The sequence below is a fragment of the Diadema setosum genome, chromosome 8 (assembly GCF_964275005.1).
Source record: "Diadema setosum chromosome 8, eeDiaSeto1, whole genome shotgun sequence".
Classification (NCBI taxonomy): Eukaryota; Metazoa; Echinodermata; class Echinoidea; order Diadematoida; family Diadematidae; genus Diadema; species Diadema setosum.
Window position 1 is genome coordinate 34,661,232 of NC_092692.1, and position 21,243 is coordinate 34,682,474.

A 21,243-nucleotide genomic window follows, 5' to 3' on the forward strand; every position below is an offset into this window, starting at 1 on the left:
AAATGGGGCGAAAACAACTAAGTATTCCCTCTAAATTACCGAAATTTAGCAAAATCGAATAAGATCTATCGTATAACTACATATAACTAGGCCTATACTTTGCTGACTCGTTGTTACACGAGGCAAATCTCTCGTTTGAAGAAGCTACACCCCTGTAGACAATGCCAGTGTATACTTGGCAATCAAGGACATATAAACCAAAGATATAAAACACCCGTTTCTTGACCCTGGCCTAAGAATCAGTCACCGCCACAGCGGCCGGGAGGGGGCACCTGCGAGAGGAGGAGATTGCATGGTGCGTTATGCGTGTGTCTGTACGTGTGTGTGTGTGTGTGTGTTTGTGTGTGTGTGTGTGTGTGTGTGTGTGTGTGTGTGTGTACATTCAGTATTAAAGGGTGTGTACAGTTCTGGTCGAGGTGTAGATTTAGCTTTTACTGTTTTGTGAGATATTCAGAAACCACTCTATGAGATGTCAAAGAGCATGCAGTTCTAAGGGGTATCAAAAGTTTATTCGATGAAAATCGGTTTTGAAATGGCTGAGATATCCAAAAACAAGGTAAAACAAAGAGATCCTAATAAAGTTGTGGCATGTCGCCTTTTATTATTAGCACTTTTTTGGATATCTCAGCCATTTGAAAACCAATTTTCATCAAATAAACGTTGAATCCTTCTTAGAATTACATGCTCTTTCCTATTTCATAAGAGGCTTTTCATTATCTCACTTAGGAATGTTCAAAACATGAATCCCTACCTCAACCAGTACTGTTCAGTCCCTTTAAAGGGACTGTACAGTAGTGGTTGAGGTGGGGATTCATGTTTTGAACATTCCTAAGTGAGATAATGAGAAACCTCTTATGAAATATGAAAGAGCATGTGATTTTAAAGGATTCAACGTTTATTTGATGAAAATTGGTTTTCAAATGACTGAGATATCCCCAAAAGTGATAATAATAAAAGGCGACATGCCCAAACTTTATTAGGATCTCTTTGTTTCACCTTGTTTTTGGATATCTCAGACATTTCAAAACCGATTTTCATCAAATAAACTTTTGATACCCCTTAGAATTGTATGCTCTTTGACATCATTCTCATAGAGTGGTTTCTGAATATCTCCCAAAACGTTAAAAGCTAAATCCTCACCCCGACCAGAACTGCTTGTGGGTGCGAAGTGTATGCAGACAGAGCATGCATGTGACTGGATGTCTCTTATCCCCATCTCCCTTCCCCATCTCCACCCCCCCCCCCTCTCTCTCTCTCTCTCTCTCTCTCTCTCTTTCTCAAGACAGACAGCACTTAGGACTGATTCACTGCCAACTAGCCGTACACGATCTTCAGTCTGGTTGTGTTTCAATGCTCTATACAATGCTTTCCTTCTTATTCCTGTATTTTCGTTATTTATGGATCAATTTTTTTCGTTCGAAGTTTAAAACGGATGACCATAGAATTTCCCAATAGAATATAAAATTGAAAACTTTAGAAATTTAAGAGAAAATTGAGTTTGAATGGTCTGCCACAGGCAGATATCCTTATCATGCTCTTACGTAATCATTCTAATATGACAGCTGTTGTAGTCATTAAACCCTGGCTTGGCCTCCAGGTTTGCCACGCCTGAGTAGAAAGTTATTTTGCAATGGGCAAATACCAGCCAAACAAGGACTCGTTTTAGGGGGGTAGCACCTCTCGTCTCAAACGGGGGTTTGACGGCATGCTATGTAGAGTATCCTTCCGTAATAAATTTTACGGTTTTGACCGCAAAATTGTCTTTATGCCGCTCTCTCAAACTCCGCCGCTTGTACGATCGTGCACACACGTTACCTGGTACACATTCACATGACATAATCATGTTGTCGCCTGCTACGACCGTACGAGTTGAAGCGGAAACGAGAAATGAATGTGAAAAAACAAACCGACTCATCTAATTTATTTCAATTACGATGACAAGTTTCCTAATGAAAATCAATTCAAATTCATCAAACAGTCCTTCCAAAGGAATATCGAAGGATTCAAAATATATTTAAAATAGTTGGGGAAAAATGACGGCTAGAAAAAAAAAAAACAGCATCTTGTCGAAAAAAAAAAAAAAACGCATTTAAGTGCGCTTTATACAATGTTATACGTATTGTCACGGTGGTCGGTTCCGGGCAACAGAGTGCGGAAAAAAATGACACCCCACGGGTTCGAAGCCGCCATCTAGAGCGCGTACCTCAGATCGCATTTTCAGTACGCGCTTGTGAATCCGGAGTATTTTCTCCACACGTGAGTACAATTTCAGGCAAATTGTGAGATTTTTCACGTTTCTATTGATAGAAAAACGTTAGGTGGTCGATGTGATGAACACCCAACCATACTTCCCATCCATGCAAAGGGAAATACTAGGTGTTGCAAAAAAACATTTCCCACTTTTGATCTTTACTGCAGTGCGAAACTTTACTTCAGATAACGCTGCCATTGATATGAGTAATCCATAGCTGAATAGTGTGCAATTTAGTTGAAGGTACGTGATTTGTTATGAGAGCATGAATCAGTTTCGTTGAAAATCCATGATTAATTTCAAAGTTAAGTTCCAGATTTGTGTCAAATTTGAACCCTCTCTCCAAAAATTGAACTTTACACAGGAACCAATGAAGTGTAGGCCTATGTGAATGTATGCTTACAATGACCCTGAACAATAGACATGAATACCACGAATACACCACGTACCTTTCAGAGCTCTGCTGACTAGGCTTCAAGCAATGGTCTCCTGCTCCAAGGCACATGAATGCTTGATGCCGTCAAACCCCCGTTTGAGACGAGACCCTATTAGCAAACGAAGCTGATCGGGTGCTATTTATACCCCCTAACGAGTCCTCGTTTGGGTGGGAGGATATGTATTTGCCCATTGCAAAAAAAAAAAAAACACAAAAAACACAAAAACAAACAAACAAAAAACTTTGACTCAGGCGTGGCAAACCTGGAGGCCAAGCCAGGGTTTAACGACTACACCAGCTGTCATATTACGTAAGAGCATGATAAGGATATCTGCCTGTGGCAGACCATTCAAAGTGAACTCAATTTTCTCTATTCTTTCGAAAGTTTTCAATTTTACATTCTATTGAGAAATTCTATGGTCATCCTTTTTAAATTTCGAACGAAAAAATTTGACCCATAAATAACGAAAATACACTCACACACACACACACACACACACACACACACACACACACACACACGTACACGCACACACGCACCATGGAGCTACATAGCCCATGCCAAAACCAAAACAATCTCCACCTCTCGCGGGTGCCCCCCCCCCCCCCCCCGTGGCGGTGACTGATGCTTAGATTAGGACAGGGTCAAGAAACAGGTGTTTTATATCTTTGTTTTTTTTTTAAGTCCTTGATTGCCAAGATATACACTGGCATAATTGTCTACAGGTAACTTCTTCAAACGAGAGATTTGCCTCAGGGGAGTAAATCATGATGGGTTGCCCTGGGCACTGCTAGTCTGAATTCATGGTAAAGGGTAAAATACATGCACATGAAAAAAAGTAAGCACATATTTGTGTGTACTAGCATGTATAGTGTAACATTGCAAACGTGCAGCAGTGAATTTGTCCCTAGTATATCTGACCCTGCAGATGCCCCCTCCTGATAAGTACCCCCCCCCCCCATCATTAAGAGTGGAGCAGTCTGCAAGGGACTTACTAGTAATTTGCATATTTAATCCCAAGCCAGCCAAGAGCTGTTAGAGAGTTCTTTGTGGGTGCACAAAGACCCCAAATTTGCCATTTGTTCTAGCTGCTCTACCAAGGTTAACATCTCACACAGAGCATCTCCTCAAACCTGAAATTGGCCCAGAAAATCTGCAGCCCGAAGGTATGTTTCTGTATCTTTTTATTGATTTTCTGTTAGTTCCATTCACAGAGTATAAATACTTTAAATTGCATACTTGTTTAACTTAATTTAAAGGTAATATTTCAAGTATTGATGATGAAAGTTTCCAACTCATGCAAGTTTGAGTGATGTACTGTATAACTTGTGCATAGTTAAATGTTACATGACTGGAGGGAACAAGTTAACAAAATTGGATTTGTGTGTTAGTCATACATATTAGTAGTGCGTTACATAGTAGTACAAAATTATATGATGCATGCTAATACGTTTATATATTTGTAGCTTAAGTATGCGTGTGTAGTTGATGAAACTTTTGAAGAGTTCGAAGAGTTGTCTCATATATCATGCTGTGTTGCAAGGAACTCTAAGATGCAAGAACAAAGGACTAGTTGTTTGTACTTGATGCTAAGCCGTGTGTGTGTCTGTGTGTATGAAAGAGAGTGTGTATATGTTTTGCCTCACAGGCAATGTGTAGGCCTACTGATTACTACATGGAAGCGAGCATATGCAAATTAGATGGAAGTTTGGATGTGTGTGGAGAGTGCAAGCTGGTAGAGAGAGGGAGAGATGGAGGTGGAGAGGGAGAGACAGGATGAGAGAGACTGGAGAGAGAGAGAGGGAGAGAGATTGGCTATACCTCAGTGAGCGTGTGTGTAGGAAGGTGTTGTACATATATTGTATATAGCTATGTGGAGGTAATGGACATAGTGCAGAGTGCAATGGCACAGAGTGCAGTGACTTTGTGTGCCTACTCTCGCTGACCAGTCCCTCTTGTTACTATGGCAACGAGATAAGGCTCACTAGAGCCAAGGCAGGAGTGTGCTTTGTACACATGCACTGTGTGGCTGAATACTTTGTTACCTTAATTCTTTAATACTGAAGTAGAGTTGTGAACAGGCGATGTTAATACTTTCTTGGACATTAGTTTGCCAGTTTCATTTAGTGTTTTAGATTCCATATGTACCTTACTTGTATATTATCAGTCATCTAGTAAGAGTATAGAATAAGATTAGTCGTTTATGTATTTATGAAGCAGTTTCAAGTTGCATGGCTTCTGGTCAAAAGAATTAGCATGAACTTAGATTCATGGCTTTTTGTAGCATTTCTTAACCTATATGCTATTGTGTATTTTTCTGTCAAACTGAATTGTTTAACAACTTATTTGGTTTACGACACATGAAAGTGAAACTATAATCTCCAAAACAGTGGTATATTGTGAGCTAATTTCAGTTAGAGTTTTGATGTTCTTTTGCCACTTGCAATTTGTCCATATGTTTATGATTTCATGCTGTGTTATTAATTTACTAGGTTCTGCAAACATGGAGCCAGCAGAATTCTTGTAATTCTGTAACTGGACATTCACTCGCCAGTTACTGTATATTCCATATGAGCACAGGCTAGGTAGCCAGGGTGAGTCTCATAAAGATGTTTATTGGTTTCTTAGGTCATTTGTATCAACATGTATTTTCTAGGCAGTAACTAGAATTTATATAATTCTATACTTGTCTATGTTTCAATCGGATTATCTGTAATCCAGAGCTATGATTATTTCTGTTTCAATGGTTTCTCGTGCTTTACTTGCATTTAGCTATGATGGATGGGAAATAGTGTTTAGTATGGAGAGACTAGTTGATGGGTCAGACTACGAAGATACAATCATTATGGAATATTGAATATAATGTATTGGTAAACAGTGTTAACGCCTAGTTTACAGTTTACTGATATTGAAGTCTATTTGACATGATATTCTTTTTGCTTTGTATTTGTTATCTTCACTTCTGTTGAGTGAATGATGGGTTTGATAGTCTTTTACATACACTGTTCCATGTGGACTGATGCAGTGATGCATTTGGTTTGATAGCTGGCTTAGCTGAGAATTACTCATTGAAATGATTCTTTCCTTTTACATGGTTACGTTCTATGATGTATTGTTGAGTAAACATCATACGTTCAGTTTGTTATTCACAGTACATATTACCTCTTTGGTGCAGTAACACATGTTATTTATCTTTCTCTATGTTGAACGTGTTTCCATAACTTGTAAATATTCATTTACCTGTTTTGCTGTTTGTTTACTCCAAACACAGGTTTTTTCCTTTATTTACTTTTGAGCGGAATAAAAAGAGATGAAACGTAACTTCGGCCTATGAGTGCGTTTATCCTGCGTCACATTTTGGCGTAGTCGGCAGGATATTCCTGACACTCAACTCAAACCCTGGCTGCCGGTGAGCGGTGCGTGACCCCTGATGACTCCCTGCTGTGACACCAACTGATGGCCTGCAGTGACTGCTGACCCACCTCCAAGTTTCCTGAAAGTCTGAGGGAGGCTGACTTCTCGCTCTTCTGAAGGATGGCGCATCAACAACAGCTGAACGTGTGACTGATTGCTGGTTCCCTTCTACTCTTCCAAGAAAGATGACTCCTCGTTATTGTAGTCTATAACAGTAGTTGTTTATCTGTGTACTCAATGGTGTTTTGAGTCAGTTAAATTTTGCATTTGTTTCTTTGGTTTTCTTTTGTCCTGTTCTCCCTTTCTTTCCAATATGTCTCAAGATAAGCCAGATTTTGAGAAACGGCTGGAGGAGATGGAGAAGATGATGGAGATGATGAAGGCTGCCATGGACAAGAAGGACCAGGAAGCAAAGGTGGCAAAGGAAGAATTAGAAGAGCTGAAGAAGTCAACGGCTGCCAGAGATGATGCTCAATCATCAGCAGGAGATGACCAAGCCACCGCAAGTACAGCCCATCTTCCACTCCCTGACCCCTCCATGACGAGGACACTTTATATTTCTGCAGGTAGGAAGCTGGAGAGGTTCAGCGGTCGGCCTGAAAGGTCTGCTGATCCTACTGCGGAGGACTGGATAGAGGATGCCCAGATGGTCATGGCATCCAAGAATCTCCGGCCAGAGGAACAAGCAGCGTTCATACTGGAGCATCTCTTTGGGAAGGCTCGCCGCGAGATCCTGGGTAGAGGTGAGGATATCAAAACATGTCCCCATAAAATCTTCCAGGTGCTGTCCAAGGTTTTCGGAGATACCAGTAACCTAGCTCAGCTTCAACAAAGGTTTTACGGGTACCGACAAACAGAGGGAGAGGATATTGTGTCACTTTCCCTTGAGCTCGTCAAACTGTTTGACAGGATGGTTCTCCTTGATTCCACCCTCAAGCGCACCAGGGAAACCCAACTCAAGGATCGCCTAGCGGAAGCAGTTAGAGATGAAGGGATGAGGATGGAGCTGAGGCGTCTCTCTAATGATCATCCACAGATGTCCTTCTTCGACACCAGGGATCGGGTCTTAGAACTCATGGGTCGGAGAGAGAGAGGAAAGGGGAAGCGAGATGTCACAGTGCAAGGTGTAAATGTTGGTGACAACATGGAAGACACTGTCCGCCAACAAGCAAAGCAGATCGCTGCCCAGCAGAAACAAATTGAGTCTCTGCTAACCCTTCTTTCCAAGCCACAGCGACCATCACGACCCAATGAGGGAAACACACGAAAATGTTGGCTCTGTAACGAGCCAGGACATTTGAGGAAGGACTGCCCAAAAGCGCATGCACTAAGAACGAATGACCAAACTCCAGCCTCACATCCTCCTTCTCAGGCTACTCAGCAATCGTCAAACTAGGCCAGCCTGCTACTGAGAGCCAAGTGGTGGGCGAGACAGTTTTAGAGGGAGGCTCAATTATTAGACGAGCGGTGGGAGACTGTCCGGAGGTTAGCATCAAGCTTGGTGACACAGAGGTTAGATGTTTGATAGACACTGGAGCTGAAGTCTCTACAGTTACAGAGAGTTTCTTCAAGGAAAATCTAGCTCAGGATTTTGAGCTAGTGAATGTGTCGTCAATCATCCAAATCTCTGCGTCACAAGGAGCAGACATACCCTTCGTTGGATACATTGAGCTCCCAATTACAGTCTTCAATCATACTTTCTACAACCTAGGATTTTTAGTTGTTAAAGACCCCGTCAATACTCCAGTAGAATCAAGAAAGAGGAGAATTCCAGTGGTTCTTGGCTCTAATGTATTGAGGGATGTCCAGGCAGAGTTGCAGTCCATACATGGGGATCAATATTTGCAGAAGGTCAAAGAGTCTGGGAATAAAGCACAGGTCAACATGCTCTATGCACTCCAAGTGTATAGGCCCCAAGCTGATATCAGAACTGTTAGGATTGCGGGAAATACTGCTATCTTGATTCCAGCTCGCACAGTAACAGTAATTGATGGATCCTGTGAACCCGCTTCGGTTGGGCAGAGACGAGAGGTCCTCCTTGAGCGTCATGTGTCCCATGTAGTTGAGCTACCACAAGGAGTTACCCTAGGAGCTGCGTTGGTGACAGTAGACGACAAGGGTAGAGTGCCCATGCAGGTGGCTAACTTCAGCGATAAAGATGTGTACCTTCCACCAAGAACCCCCATCGGCGTATTGAAGCCTGCCTCCATCGTTGAACATGGATTACACAGTGGTGATGTTGATGAACTTGTATCCAAGTTAGATGTTGGTGAGCTTACCAATGACCAGCAAAGGCAACTCCTCACAACCCTCTCCAAATTTCAAAACACTTTCAGCAAGGATGACGAAGACATAGGATATTGTGACCTTGTCAGTCACAGGATAGTAACAGAAGACGACAGACCAGTGAAGATCCCGTACCGCAGAATCCCTCCACATCACTGGGACGAAGTGAGAGACTATCTCAAGAAGTCGCTTGAGAGGGGAATCATCCGAGAGTCGTCCAGTCCCTATGCATCACCTATTGTTCTTGTGAGAAAGAAGGATGGTAAATTGAGGGTCTGCGTAGATTACCGGGCTCTTAATTCTAAGACGCATAAAGACGCATACCCTCTCCCACGGATCGAGGAGGCTCTGCAAGCACTCAAGGGAGCAAAATACTTCTGCTCCTTGGATCTGGCTCATGGATTTAACCAGCTTCCAGTAGCCGAAGAGGACATCGAGAAGACAGCCTTTAGAACTGGAACAGGTGGGCTTTATGAGTACACCAGAATGCCGTTTGGACTGTGTAATGCCCCGGCGACATTCATGCGTGTGATGGATAAGGCCTTTGGAGACCTCAATTTCCAGTCTCTTCTGGTGTATCTCGATGACATCCTGATATTTGGTGCTACATTTGAAGAGACCCTGCAGAGGCTTGAGACGGTCCTTACTCGCTTGACTACACTGAACCTGAAAGTCAAGCCTGAAAAGTGTCAGCTTTTTAGGACGAAGGTACATTACTTGGGGCATGTAGTGTCAAGCGAAGGTACGACTCCAGATTCAGAGAAAGTGCGTGCAGTGCAGGAATGGCCTCAACCAGTGACAGAGCGAGATCTCAGAGGTTTTCTAGGGCTGTCTGGCTACTATCGTCGATTCGTTCAAGGCTACGCGCAGATCGCAGCACCCCTCCATAACCTTCTGAAACAGCCAGAAGATGTTAGGAAAACCACAAAGAAGAAGACCAGGCATAATAACACAAGAAACATTTCAACAGACTGGACCACGGAGTGTGAGAAAGCCTTTGTCACCCTCAAAGAAGCACTTGTATCACCTCCTGTGTTAGGCTACCCCGATTTTGAGCTGCCATTTATCCTCGAGACAGATGCCAGTTACTTTGGCCTAGGTGCTGTTCTCTCTCAGGTGCAGGGGCAGAGGAAAGTGGTCATTGCTTATGCGAGTAGGAGCTTAAAACCCAATGAGCGCAATATGAACAACTACTCGAGCATGAAATTGGAATTGCTTGCTTTAAAGTGGGCAATCACTGAGAAATTTCGTGATCTACTCATTGGTGCCGAATTTGAGGTCTACACGGACAACAATCCCCTCAGCTATCTACAGACCACTGCAAAGTTAGGAGCAACTGAGACTAGGTGGGCTGCTGACCTTGCTCAATTCCGGTTTAAGATCAAGTACCGATCAGGGAAGTCCAATGGAAACGCCGACTCCCTGAGCAGGAAGACACAACATGGAGTTCAGCCTACTTCTGCTCGACTGGAAGAAGTCACCCTGACGTCTGTTCAGCAAGAACAAGTCATTGATGACAATCCTACTCCTGTGCCGCCAGAAGTTCGTACAGGTGTCTATGAAGGTATGACACATGCACTGTTGAATGAGGTGCATACCCGGTCAAAGGGTATGGAGCCAAAGACAGTTTCCCCTTTGCCTTCCATGTCTAGGGATGACCTAAGGCACCTTCAACAGTCTGATGAGGGACTAAGCAGGTTCTTTCACTTTTGGAGTAAACGGCATCCACCAACCCGACGACAACTGATGAAAGAGGGCAAGTATTCTCGTAGACTGTTGAGATGCTGGAAGAAGGTGAAGGAAGAGGATGGTGTCCTTTACAGGGTCATTCACGATCGAGGGGAGGAAGTGAAACAGCTACTACTCCCAAGCTGCTTGAAAGATAGAGTACTCAGCTCTATCCATGATCAAGCAGGTCATCAAGCGTACGAGAAGACGTTTGCTCTTGCAAGGACCAGGTGCTATTGGCCAGGTATGTCATCAGACATCTCAGACTACTGTCTGAAATGCCAGAGATGTACTTTGGCCAAAGCAGGGAAGCGCCTTCATCCCACAATGGGATCTCTGACAGCGACAAGGCCCCTGGAGATACTTGCCATGGATTTCACGGTGCTGGAAAGGAGCAGCAGTGGAATTGAAAATGTACTTGTCCTCACCGATGTATTCACAAAGTTCACTCAAGCGATCCCAACTCGTGATCAGAAAGCGTCCACTGTCGCCCGTGTACTAGTCCGCGATTGGTTTGTTAGGTTTGGCGTTCCACGACGCATCCATAGCGACCAAGGCCGCAACTTTGAAAGCAAGATCATACAAGAGCTTTGCAAAGTGTATGGCATAGCCAAGAGCCGGACGACGCCCTATCACCCAGAGGGTAATGGGCAATGTGAGAGGTTCAACCGGACTTTGCACGACAGATTGAGGACACTGCCCCCAGAACACAAGAGGAAATGGCCTGACTTCCTACCTGAGCTTGTGTACTCATACAACAGCACACCTCACTCATCAACCGGGTACTCACCACACTATCTGTTCTTCGGACGAGACCCAGTGTTACCAATAGACCACCTACTTGGTGTCGACACACACTCTGGAGAGAACCAAGAATTAGATAGCTGGATAGCAGACCATCACAGTAAGCTCAATCAAGCATTTGAGTTGGCAGCAAAGAAAACAGAGCAGGAGGCACTGAGACGAAGAGCGTTGAACGACCGTAAGGCTACTGATGTGGATCTCCCTGTTGGAGCCAGAGTTTTCATCAGGAACCGTAGTATTAAAGGACGGAACAAGATACAAGACACTTGGGAATCAAGGCCTTACAAGGTGATCAAACGTTTGGAAAGCGGTGGACATGCTTATGTTGTTGAGCCTGTGTCTGGTAGAGAGTCGGAGCGAAAAACTCTTCACAGAAGAGATTTGCTCGATTCTAAGACACTTGTTCAAGACATGGAACTGCATGTCGAGCCGGATGGTGAGACTGAACCCATCTCATCAGGCAAATCAGATAGTGAATTGGACGGATCTGATAATGATGATGACGAATGTTTGGACGACTTCGTAGTTCACATACCTACTCCCATTCCCAGAGAGGAAAGTCCCCTTACTCACGAAGTCACGAATGATCCACCAGCAGAGACATCCACTAGCATTCAGAGTGATCAGTCACAAATTGGCGAATTGCCTGTGTTGGAAGATGATTATGCAGATGGTGAGGATGAACATGACGGTAATGATCAGCCCATACCAAACCCACCTGCAGAGGAAATTGGTGACCAACCCGAGACTCAAACACAAGCGTGTGATGAACCAGAATTTTCTAGTGTTCCAAGACGGTCTTCAAGAACAACAGCAGGTCACCATCCAAACCCACACAATCTACCTCGCTCATCTGTGAGAGAAATTAATGCTGAAATAAATAATCACTCACATCCAAGCATCATCGCAGATGTTGCAAAGTCAAATCTTCTTATAATGCAGATGTTAAGTCAGTATAAGTAAGTTTTTATGATGAGGAATGTTTAAATAGATTCTGATGTTAGCTTACTTTTAATTATGTATTCAGTGGGTTATGTGGGACACAAACCCTCAAGCAGGGAAGTGTGTAACATTGCAAACGTGCAGCAGTGAATTTGTCCCTAGTATATCTGACCCTGCAGATGCCCCCTCCTGATAAGTACCCCCCCCCCCATCATTAAGAGTGGAGCAGTCTGCAAGGGACTTACTAGTAATTTGCATATTTAATCCCAAGCCAGCCAAGAGCTGTTAGAGAGTTCTTTGTGGGTGCACAAAGACCCCAAATTTGCCATTTGTTCTAGCTGCTCTACCAAGGTTAACATCTCACACAGAGCATCTCCTCAAACCTGAAATTGGCCCAGAAAATCTGCAGCCCGAAGGTATGTTTCTGTATCTTTTTATTGATTTTCTGTTAGTTCCATTCACAGAGTATAAATACTTTAAATTGCATACTTGTTTAACTTAATTTAAAGGTAATATTTCAAGTATTGATGATGAAAGTTTCCAACTCATGCAAGTTTGAGTGATGTACTGTATAACTTGTGCATAGTTAAATGTTACATGACTGGAGGGAACAAGTTAACAAAATTGGATTTGTGTGTTAGTCATACATATTAGTAGTGCGTTACATAGTAGTACAAAATTATATGATGCATGCTAATACGTTTATATATTTGTAGCTTAAGTATGCGTGTGTAGTTGATGAAACTTTTGAAGAGTTCGAAGAGTTGTCTCATATATCATGCTGTGTTGCAAGGAACTCTAAGATGCAAGAACAAAGGACTAGTTGTTTGTACTTGATGCTAAGCCGTGTGTGTGTCTGTGTGTATGAAAGAGAGTGTGTATATGTTTTGCCTCACAGGCAATGTGTAGGCCTACTGATTACTACATGGAAGCGAGCATATGCAAATTAGATGGAAGTTTGGATGTGTGTGGAGAGTGCAAGCTGGTAGAGAGAGGGAGAGATGGAGGTGGAGAGGGAGAGACAGGATGAGAGAGACTGGAGAGAGAGAGAGGGAGAGAGATTGGCTATACCTCAGTGAGCGTGTGTGTAGGAAGGTGTTGTACATATATTGTATATAGCTATGTGGAGGTAATGGACATAGTGCAGAGTGCAATGGCACAGAGTGCAGTGACTTTGTGTGCCTACTCTCGCTGACCAGTCCCTCTTGTTACTATGGCAACGAGATAAGGCTCACTAGAGCCAAGGCAGGAGTGTGCTTTGTACACATGCACTGTGTGGCTGAATACTTTGTTACCTTAATTCTTTAATACTGAAGTAGAGTTGTGAACAGGCGATGTTAATACTTTCTTGGACATTAGTTTGCCAGTTTCATTTAGTGTTTTAGATTCCATATGTACCTTACTTGTATATTATCAGTCATCTAGTAAGAGTATAGAATAAGATTAGTCGTTTATGTATTTATGAAGCAGTTTCAAGTTGCATGGCTTCTGGTCAAAAGAATTAGCATGAACTTAGATTCATGGCTTTTTGTAGCATTTCTTAACCTATATGCTATTGTGTATTTTTCTGTCAAACTGAATTGTTTAACAACTTATTTGGTTTACGACACATGAAAGTGAAACTATAATCTCCAAAACAGTGGTATATTGTGAGCTAATTTCAGTTAGAGTTTTGATGTTCTTTTGCCACTTGCAATTTGTCCATATGTTTATGATTTCATGCTGTGTTATTAATTTACTAGGTTCTGCAAACATGGAGCCAGCAGAATTCTTGTAATTCTGTAACTGGACATTCACTCGCCAGTTACTGTATATTCCATATGAGCACAGGCTAGGTAGCCAGGGTGAGTCTCATAAAGATGTTTATTGGTTTCTTAGGTCATTTGTATCAACATGTATTTTCTAGGCAGTAACTAGAATTTATATAATTCTATACTTGTCTATGTTTCAATCGGATTATCTGTAATCCAGAGCTATGATTATTTCTGTTTCAATGGTTTCTCGTGCTTTACTTGCATTTAGCTATGATGGATGGGAAATAGTGTTTAGTATGGAGAGACTAGTTGATGGGTCAGACTACGAAGATACAATCATTATGGAATATTGAATATAATGTATTGGTAAACAGTGTTAACGCCTAGTTTACAGTTTACTGATATTGAAGTCTATTTGACATGATATTCTTTTTGCTTTGTATTTGTTATCTTCACTTCTGTTGAGTGAATGATGGGTTTGATAGTCTTTTACATACACTGTTCCATGTGGACTGATGCAGTGATGCATTTGGTTTGATAGCTGGCTTAGCTGAGAATTACTCATTGAAATGATTCTTTCCTTTTACATGGTTACGTTCTATGATGTATTGTTGAGTAAACATCATACGTTCAGTTTGTTATTCACAGTACATATTACCTCTTTGGTGCAGTAACACATGTTATTTATCTTTCTCTATGTTGAACGTGTTTCCATAACTTGTAAATATTCATTTACCTGTTTTGCTGTTTGTTTACTCCAAACACAGGTTTTTTCCTTTATTTACTTTTGAGCGGAATAAAAAGAGATGAAACGTAACTTCGGCCTATGAGTGCGTTTATCCTGCGTCACAATAGCATACACTACATTTCAGGATGAATAAAGACTAGCTGTGATACTGGAATTTCTCATGAATATCAAGCATTTTTAGAACAGTCAAACCATGTCCACTGTTAGGACCATTGTGTGGGTATTAACCACACACTTCCATGCACACCAATTGACCCCTGTGCAATCTTAAACTTTTGTACAGAGGGTTGAAAGATATAGAGCAAAATCTGAAACCTAGCTTAAAAATAAATGTTTATTTTCATGAAATTAATTGAAGTTTTCATTTTCAATATACCTCGAACACTACTGTACACTATTCAGCTATTGCTCATAATAAGGATCAGTGGGAAGGAAATGCTTTTTGTAACACCTAGTACATGCTTTGTGACGCTGTCTTTTCCAATGCTATATCCTCCCAATCACAACAATCCTGTACCATACCAGGGTATGCCTCGTAATTAAGGCAACCAAGTGCTGACTATACACTATATACGTGTGATATCCACCATGCGGCACTATACCGGTACATGTACGTGTATTATTAAGTACTAATTGATGTATAAACAACGTGACGGGAATGGGCCCTTTTTATTTTTGGTTAAAACAAAAGAAATAAACAGAAAAAAAAATAGGGAGGGGTGCGTGCGCACCGATTTAATTTTGCAAAGGTAACTCCCCTTTACAGAATTCCTGGATCCGCCGGCCCCTATTCATGTATCATGTTGTTGTTGTTGTTGTTGTTGTTCATTTTCCATCTGTGTAGATGGCTGGATAGCCCATATTCAGCTACACTAAGCTGGTCTTCCATGGGGTCCAGTTGGTTCTCTCATACCTCCTTGGTGGGACCACCTCACCGGGTTAGACACCCTGCTCTTTGCGATGAATGAATGAAGCGGGATCTTTTACGTGCATGAGCTGTGACTCTCTCATACACGGGACCTCCATTTTATGTCCTATCCGAGGGACAGAGTGTTTTGCCTCTTGCTAGAGGGGACGGTATGTTTACACACAACATTGCTCAGTCCAGACTCGGGTTCGAACCCGGGCCGCGTGATCGTGAGGCAGACGCGCTACCGACTGAGCCAACTCACCGCCCCATGGGCAATGCACACACAAGTTGGATAACCTGTCTATAGCGGCCTCCCGTCTATAATGTCCACTCTTTTCGTCTCCCCTGGGTGGCCGATATGGACAGGTTTGAGTGTATTGAAAAATGAGTAGGTGCCTTTGTGACTTCAGTAGGACATAACAAATCTTAAATTACTGCACATAAACGAGCATAGTGAGATAGGCAACCAAGTTCACCGCTGCAGTACACATGCATATATACTGTATGCATACACCATGGCTACAGCACCTTACAGCACTGTAAGTCATGCTATCACTTTCAATATTGCTGGCACTGACACACTAAGTCATTCTGTACCTTTGTTTAGATCCTGGTGAAGGCCTATTTGGCCAAAACCTTGAGAACTTGAAAGGAAAGAGAACTACGGCAGAAGCTACGTCTGCATGGACGAGTAGAATACTTGTATCTTAGGCCTTTTATATGTATATATATATATATATATATATATATATATATATATATATGTATATATATATTTATATATATATATACATATATATGTATATACATATACACTATATGTATACATGTGTATAGGGATGAAATTAAAATGAACAGGTAAGCTTTCAATCGAACCACTTTAACCTCCTATCAAACAAAAATGGAAAACTACGTGTACGTATATCCCACAAATACAACAAGCAGTCAACCCCTGGCCATCTTGACCCCAACCAAAATTGAAATGCGGTGTATGAACCGAAGCTGAAAACAGGGGCCGCGAAACGGGGTGGGGGGGGGGGTGGGGGGGGGAGGGGCATTCACAACACCCATGAATTTGGAGAGGTTTTGTCCTTAGATCTCCCTGGGGAGCATCATTGACCTTGACCCCTACCACTCCCCCCCCCCCAAAAAAAAAAAAAAAAAAAAGTTTCGCGACTCCTGGAAAGTACGATAAGTTGTACAAGACATCAATTAAGACAATATTTCACGTTACATACCCATCCAGAAATTTTGTTTTTGTTCCATAACACTAACATTAACAATGATACTGACACTACCGAAATTAAATTGTTTGCGATAATTTGGGCCAGTTTTTATACATGTAACTGACGTTCTCACTTTAAAAATGTGGGAAACATTCTTGTTTGGACCTAATTTTTTTATTATTTTGACCATCCTGGTGCGAAGTAATGCAACTACGGTAGTGGGTCCTATGTATAGTAAATGCACCATGTTGACTTACATGCTTTATGAACATTCTGTAACCGTGTTCAACGCTCTTGACACAAAGCATGAAGGAAGGTTATTCTTTCATCCGATGACTTTATTGACATCTGAAGATATTAGGTTGATAAAATGCAAAAGCTGTAAATCCTAGCAAATGCTCATGCATGTACTTGGGTTAAAATCTTACATTTTTGTGCAAACTCCTGTCAAAGAGCAAGAATTCGTTTACAGAATTATACTTGTTTTGTCCCTAATTCAAACAACCTTTTTGATATAAATACAAAGTCCTTTTGATTTTGCTTTTTTTTTTCGAAAATAACTGTATCATCAAGCACACCCCCCAAAAACCCAAACAATCAATAATCATAATAGATAAACAACACATTTACACTCTACAGGTGGCTATTTACCGGTTTGTCGTTTTATATTATGTATACATGTACTTCAAGATGCATTTTAAGAGACTGATCTTTACTTTAGGAAGACCTTCTTTGATATAAATACAAAGTCTTTATGATTTTTCTTTTCGCAAATAAACAAACAAACAAACAAATAATACTAACAACACATATTTTACACTTTCCAGGTGGCTATTCACCGGTTTGTCGTTTTATATACATGTACTTCAAAATGCATGTAGAGACTGATCTTAACTTAAGGAAGACTAAGTGTTGAATGGAATACAGTAGTAACTTGTAGCCTGATGAACCAGTATAGATTAACAAAAATAAGTAAGAAAGAAATAAGATGCTACATACGAGGGAGAAACTTTTCAACAATGTCTTTTGATGCTTTTCCACGTTCTATCTTTGAGTACGTTCTCCTTATTTATGCTAGCTCTCTTGATATTTCCATTTCCGGGAATGACCCCGATAGCGAGATTCTTTGACAAAAACCTGTAGCTACTGAGGCTTGTTTAGGTGGAGTACAATTCCTTTTCTGACGATGAGGAATTCCCTGTATTAATGGCTCTTTGCTGTGCATCATGAGAAAACAAAAACAAAACAAAACAAAACAAAAAATGGCTCTGCAAGTATACTTTAGTACAGACAGTTAAAAGTGTTCAGTATTCAAACTAATATTTTTCATTCAAGTACCATTACTATTTTGTTTCTTTTTTTAATGCTTCTACCACGAAGTGTTGCCAGAGGCATTATGTTTTTGAGTTGTCCGTCCGTCCGTAATCAAGTTTGTAGACAGTGTGTAACTTAAAAACTGTTTAAGGCATCCTAATGAAACCTGGCATAATTATGTCATTGGGTGAAAATGATCAAGATCAAATTCTTTAAATTTCCCTATTTCCTCCATATTTATGAAGTTATCTGAAGGTATTTTCTTGAAACTTAGTGTAGACGTGCATTATGCCAGAAAAAAAATATCTCGAGAAAGTTTGGACGATGGGATCAAAGGTGAAATAAAAATGACAAACTTCACATTTTCTCTTTATTTCCGAAATAGCTCAAGGTATCTTAATGAAACTTAATTGCACATATTCGTGTACTGTTTGATAACAATCCTCTTGGGAATTTTGGGTCATAGGTCAAAGGTAAGGCTATAATTCAAAATTCTACTACATGTATATTTCAATTGATAGTGAAATGTCACTTCTTCCCCATACCTTGGAGATTACTCAATGCATAAACTTAAAGGGGCTGTACAGTACTGGTTGAGGTGGGGATTCATGTTTTGAATATTCCCCAGTGAGATTATGAGAAACAGCTTATGAAATATGAAAGAGCATGTAATTTTAAAAAGGATTCAACGTTTATTTGATGAAAATTGGTTTTCAAATGGCTGAGATATCCAAAAAAGTGATAATAATAAGAGACTACAGGCCACGCCTTTTATTAGGATCTCTTTGTTTCACCTTGTTTTTGGATATCTCAGCCATTTCAAAACCGATTTTCATCAAATAAACTTCTGATACCCCTTAGAATTGCATGCTCTCTGAAATATCATAGAGTGGTTTCTGAATATCTTGCAAAACGTTAAAAGCTAAATCCTCACCTCGACCAGAACTGTACACACCCTTTAAACTATGTATTATAACATGCATTACTGCACAATAATTTTGGAGGGAAATATTATGGCCATGGTTTCAAAGGTCAGTGAAAAATGTCACAATGACATCCACCCCCGCATACATGAAGTGCGGATAAGGGGGTAAAGTCCAGGCTAGGCTCAATAGAAAGTGCACCTAACCTTGTTTTTCGATATATACAATGTTTTTTGATGGTTTCTTGTCAATTCGAGGGTGCTGATTCAAAATCCGATTGATGCCACTCGCGTAACCTTGAGCATTTTCGGCAAAATGCAAAAATCCAAAATGGCCACCAGATATGCTAATTTGGCCATGATAATCCCATTTATGTCAATTTCATGACCGATTATTACATCAAACTTTTTTAAATTTTTGTTCCTTGAGTAATTCTATTTGCACATGCTAGAAAATTTTCATTTAATGTAGGTACATTTAGTATTTTAAGCTTATTTTCTATTCAAAATGGCCGCCATTCCTATACTCATGTACTTTATGAATTGCAAAAAAAAAATATGCATAGAAATAGAAGACGAATTTGCTGTTTTTCCAGTCACATACCTACGCTGTTATCAAGTTTTGCATGTGCAATGCAAATCTGATGAGTGCCACTTGCAACACAAGCAAACAATCGAACAAACAAACAGAAAATATATTCTTTGTAATCTTATATGTTCTTCTTAATACAAAAATTCAAAATGAATGCCACTCATATACCCCTGTACAATATGAACGATAAAATGTACACGGAAATAAACGAATTTTCTCCTTTTTTTTCTGTCATGCAGCAACACTGTTTATCAATTCGGGTGCTGATTAGAAATCAGAAGAAATCAGAAGGTTGTTTAAGGCTGTTTTATTTGTGATGCAATCATCCAAATTTGCTTCCTCAATCTGGATTTTTCACAAGGAATTTGGGAAAAAGCCCAAGAATACTTGAATTGATGCCAACATCACGATCGTTTATCAGGAATTATTAGACATGAGCATTTGATACTTACTTGCCTTGAGATGTTCAACTTCATAAAATTTACTCTGATTTACTGAAGCTAAATCTCAGATGATAACACACATGAAATTTCCAAATAACTGTCTAAAATATTGAACTCCCTAAAATAACTCTAATCTAAAAGCGATATTACACAAACTGTTCAATGCCCTCTTCCGAGAAGGAACATGAGGCAGGGGAAAGTTGAAAAAAGGGACCACCACACTTCCTTCCCTCAAATCTCTGATATTAAAAAAAAAAAAAGTTTTTCATGTTCACCCAGAGTATGATATGCTTGAAAATACAAATGACAAATGACCTTCTGCCTGATCTGTATAAAGTAGATCAGATTTACCACTGGTTCTGTGATGGCGTGATTTTTCACCTATTTGCTCAAGGTTGTTTAATTGTAACAGCATGGACTTGTATACTTGCCACTGTAAAATTGGTTACAGCTCGTTATTCCGAAGGTTCGTTATTCCGAAGGCTCTTTAATCCGAAGATTCGTTAGTCCGAAGGTTCATTTTTCCGAATTTCATTTTCGGATTAATGAATCTTCGGAATGACGAACCTTCGGAATAACGCCACAAATGTTCGGATTAACGAACCCTTTTTCATTTTCGAATTAACGAACCTCTAGGTATAGGGAATTTGTGTGTTTTTTCGATTGACGACCCTTCGGATTAACGAACCCTTTTTCATTTTCGGATTAACGAACCTCTAGGTATATGGAATTTGTGTGTTTCGGATTGACGACCCTTCGGAATAACGAACCCTCGAAATAGCGAACCTTCGGAATAACGAACAGCACCCGTAAAATTGACACATTTTTGTGTCTGGAGATGAGTACAGTGCTCTTACCTTTCCTTCAGTGATGAATTGTGGAATTATGGAATATTTACCAATGTTAGTACAATGCAAGTGATTCATGATAAATATAATGGGATGAGTCCATTTTAGTCAAGGGGTTTGTTTTACACCTGTGCTGCTGCCCAGCCCTGCCCGACCGCGACCCCTGCAATCCTGCAATTGCCTTACAAGGTACTTAGGGGTCACTGGGTGATCTTGCCATAGAAAGAAGGTAAAGACGTGGGGACTTGTTTGAGCACTCCTTTACAGAAGATCCAAAGCCCAAACTTACCAGCAACCATCCACAGAGCTATCTGACAATAGACATGCTGACATTGTTGCCTAAAATGTAGCCATGATAGGTGAAAGGCTTCACTGTTCTCGCGATAGATGGATTTTACCACCAGTTTTTTCGGAGTGAATGTCTTTGCGTATGATGTCCAGGGAGACTCTAAGATTTCTAAAGTGCTGCCTCATTCTGAAAGCAGTGTTATAACAACTTCACACTGCTTGTCTTTAATTTTCAGCACTTACAGCTTCAGGATTTCGCAGACCAACTGACTTAGGGCTCTGAATGATGGCCTCCTCCAGGGTGGCTATAAACTAACTCCACTCATTTTAACATGG

General features: G+C 40.8%; 2 protein-coding genes across 2 annotated transcripts in view; both read right to left on the reverse strand.

Annotated features, from left to right (window-relative positions):
* The window catches only part of LOC140231676 (uncharacterized), a 65,378-nt gene extending 62,542 nt beyond the window's left edge, over window positions 1-2,836 (reverse strand). The window contains exon 1 of the mRNA XM_072311829.1: window positions 2,701-2,836. The gene's annotated coding sequence lies outside the window, so the exon portion shown is untranslated. The remainder of the gene's footprint in view (window positions 1-2,700) is intronic.
* LOC140231437 (uncharacterized) overlaps window positions 1-21,243 on the reverse strand; it is a 140,881-nt gene that overhangs the window by 67,959 nt on the left and 51,679 nt on the right. The window lies entirely within an intron of this gene.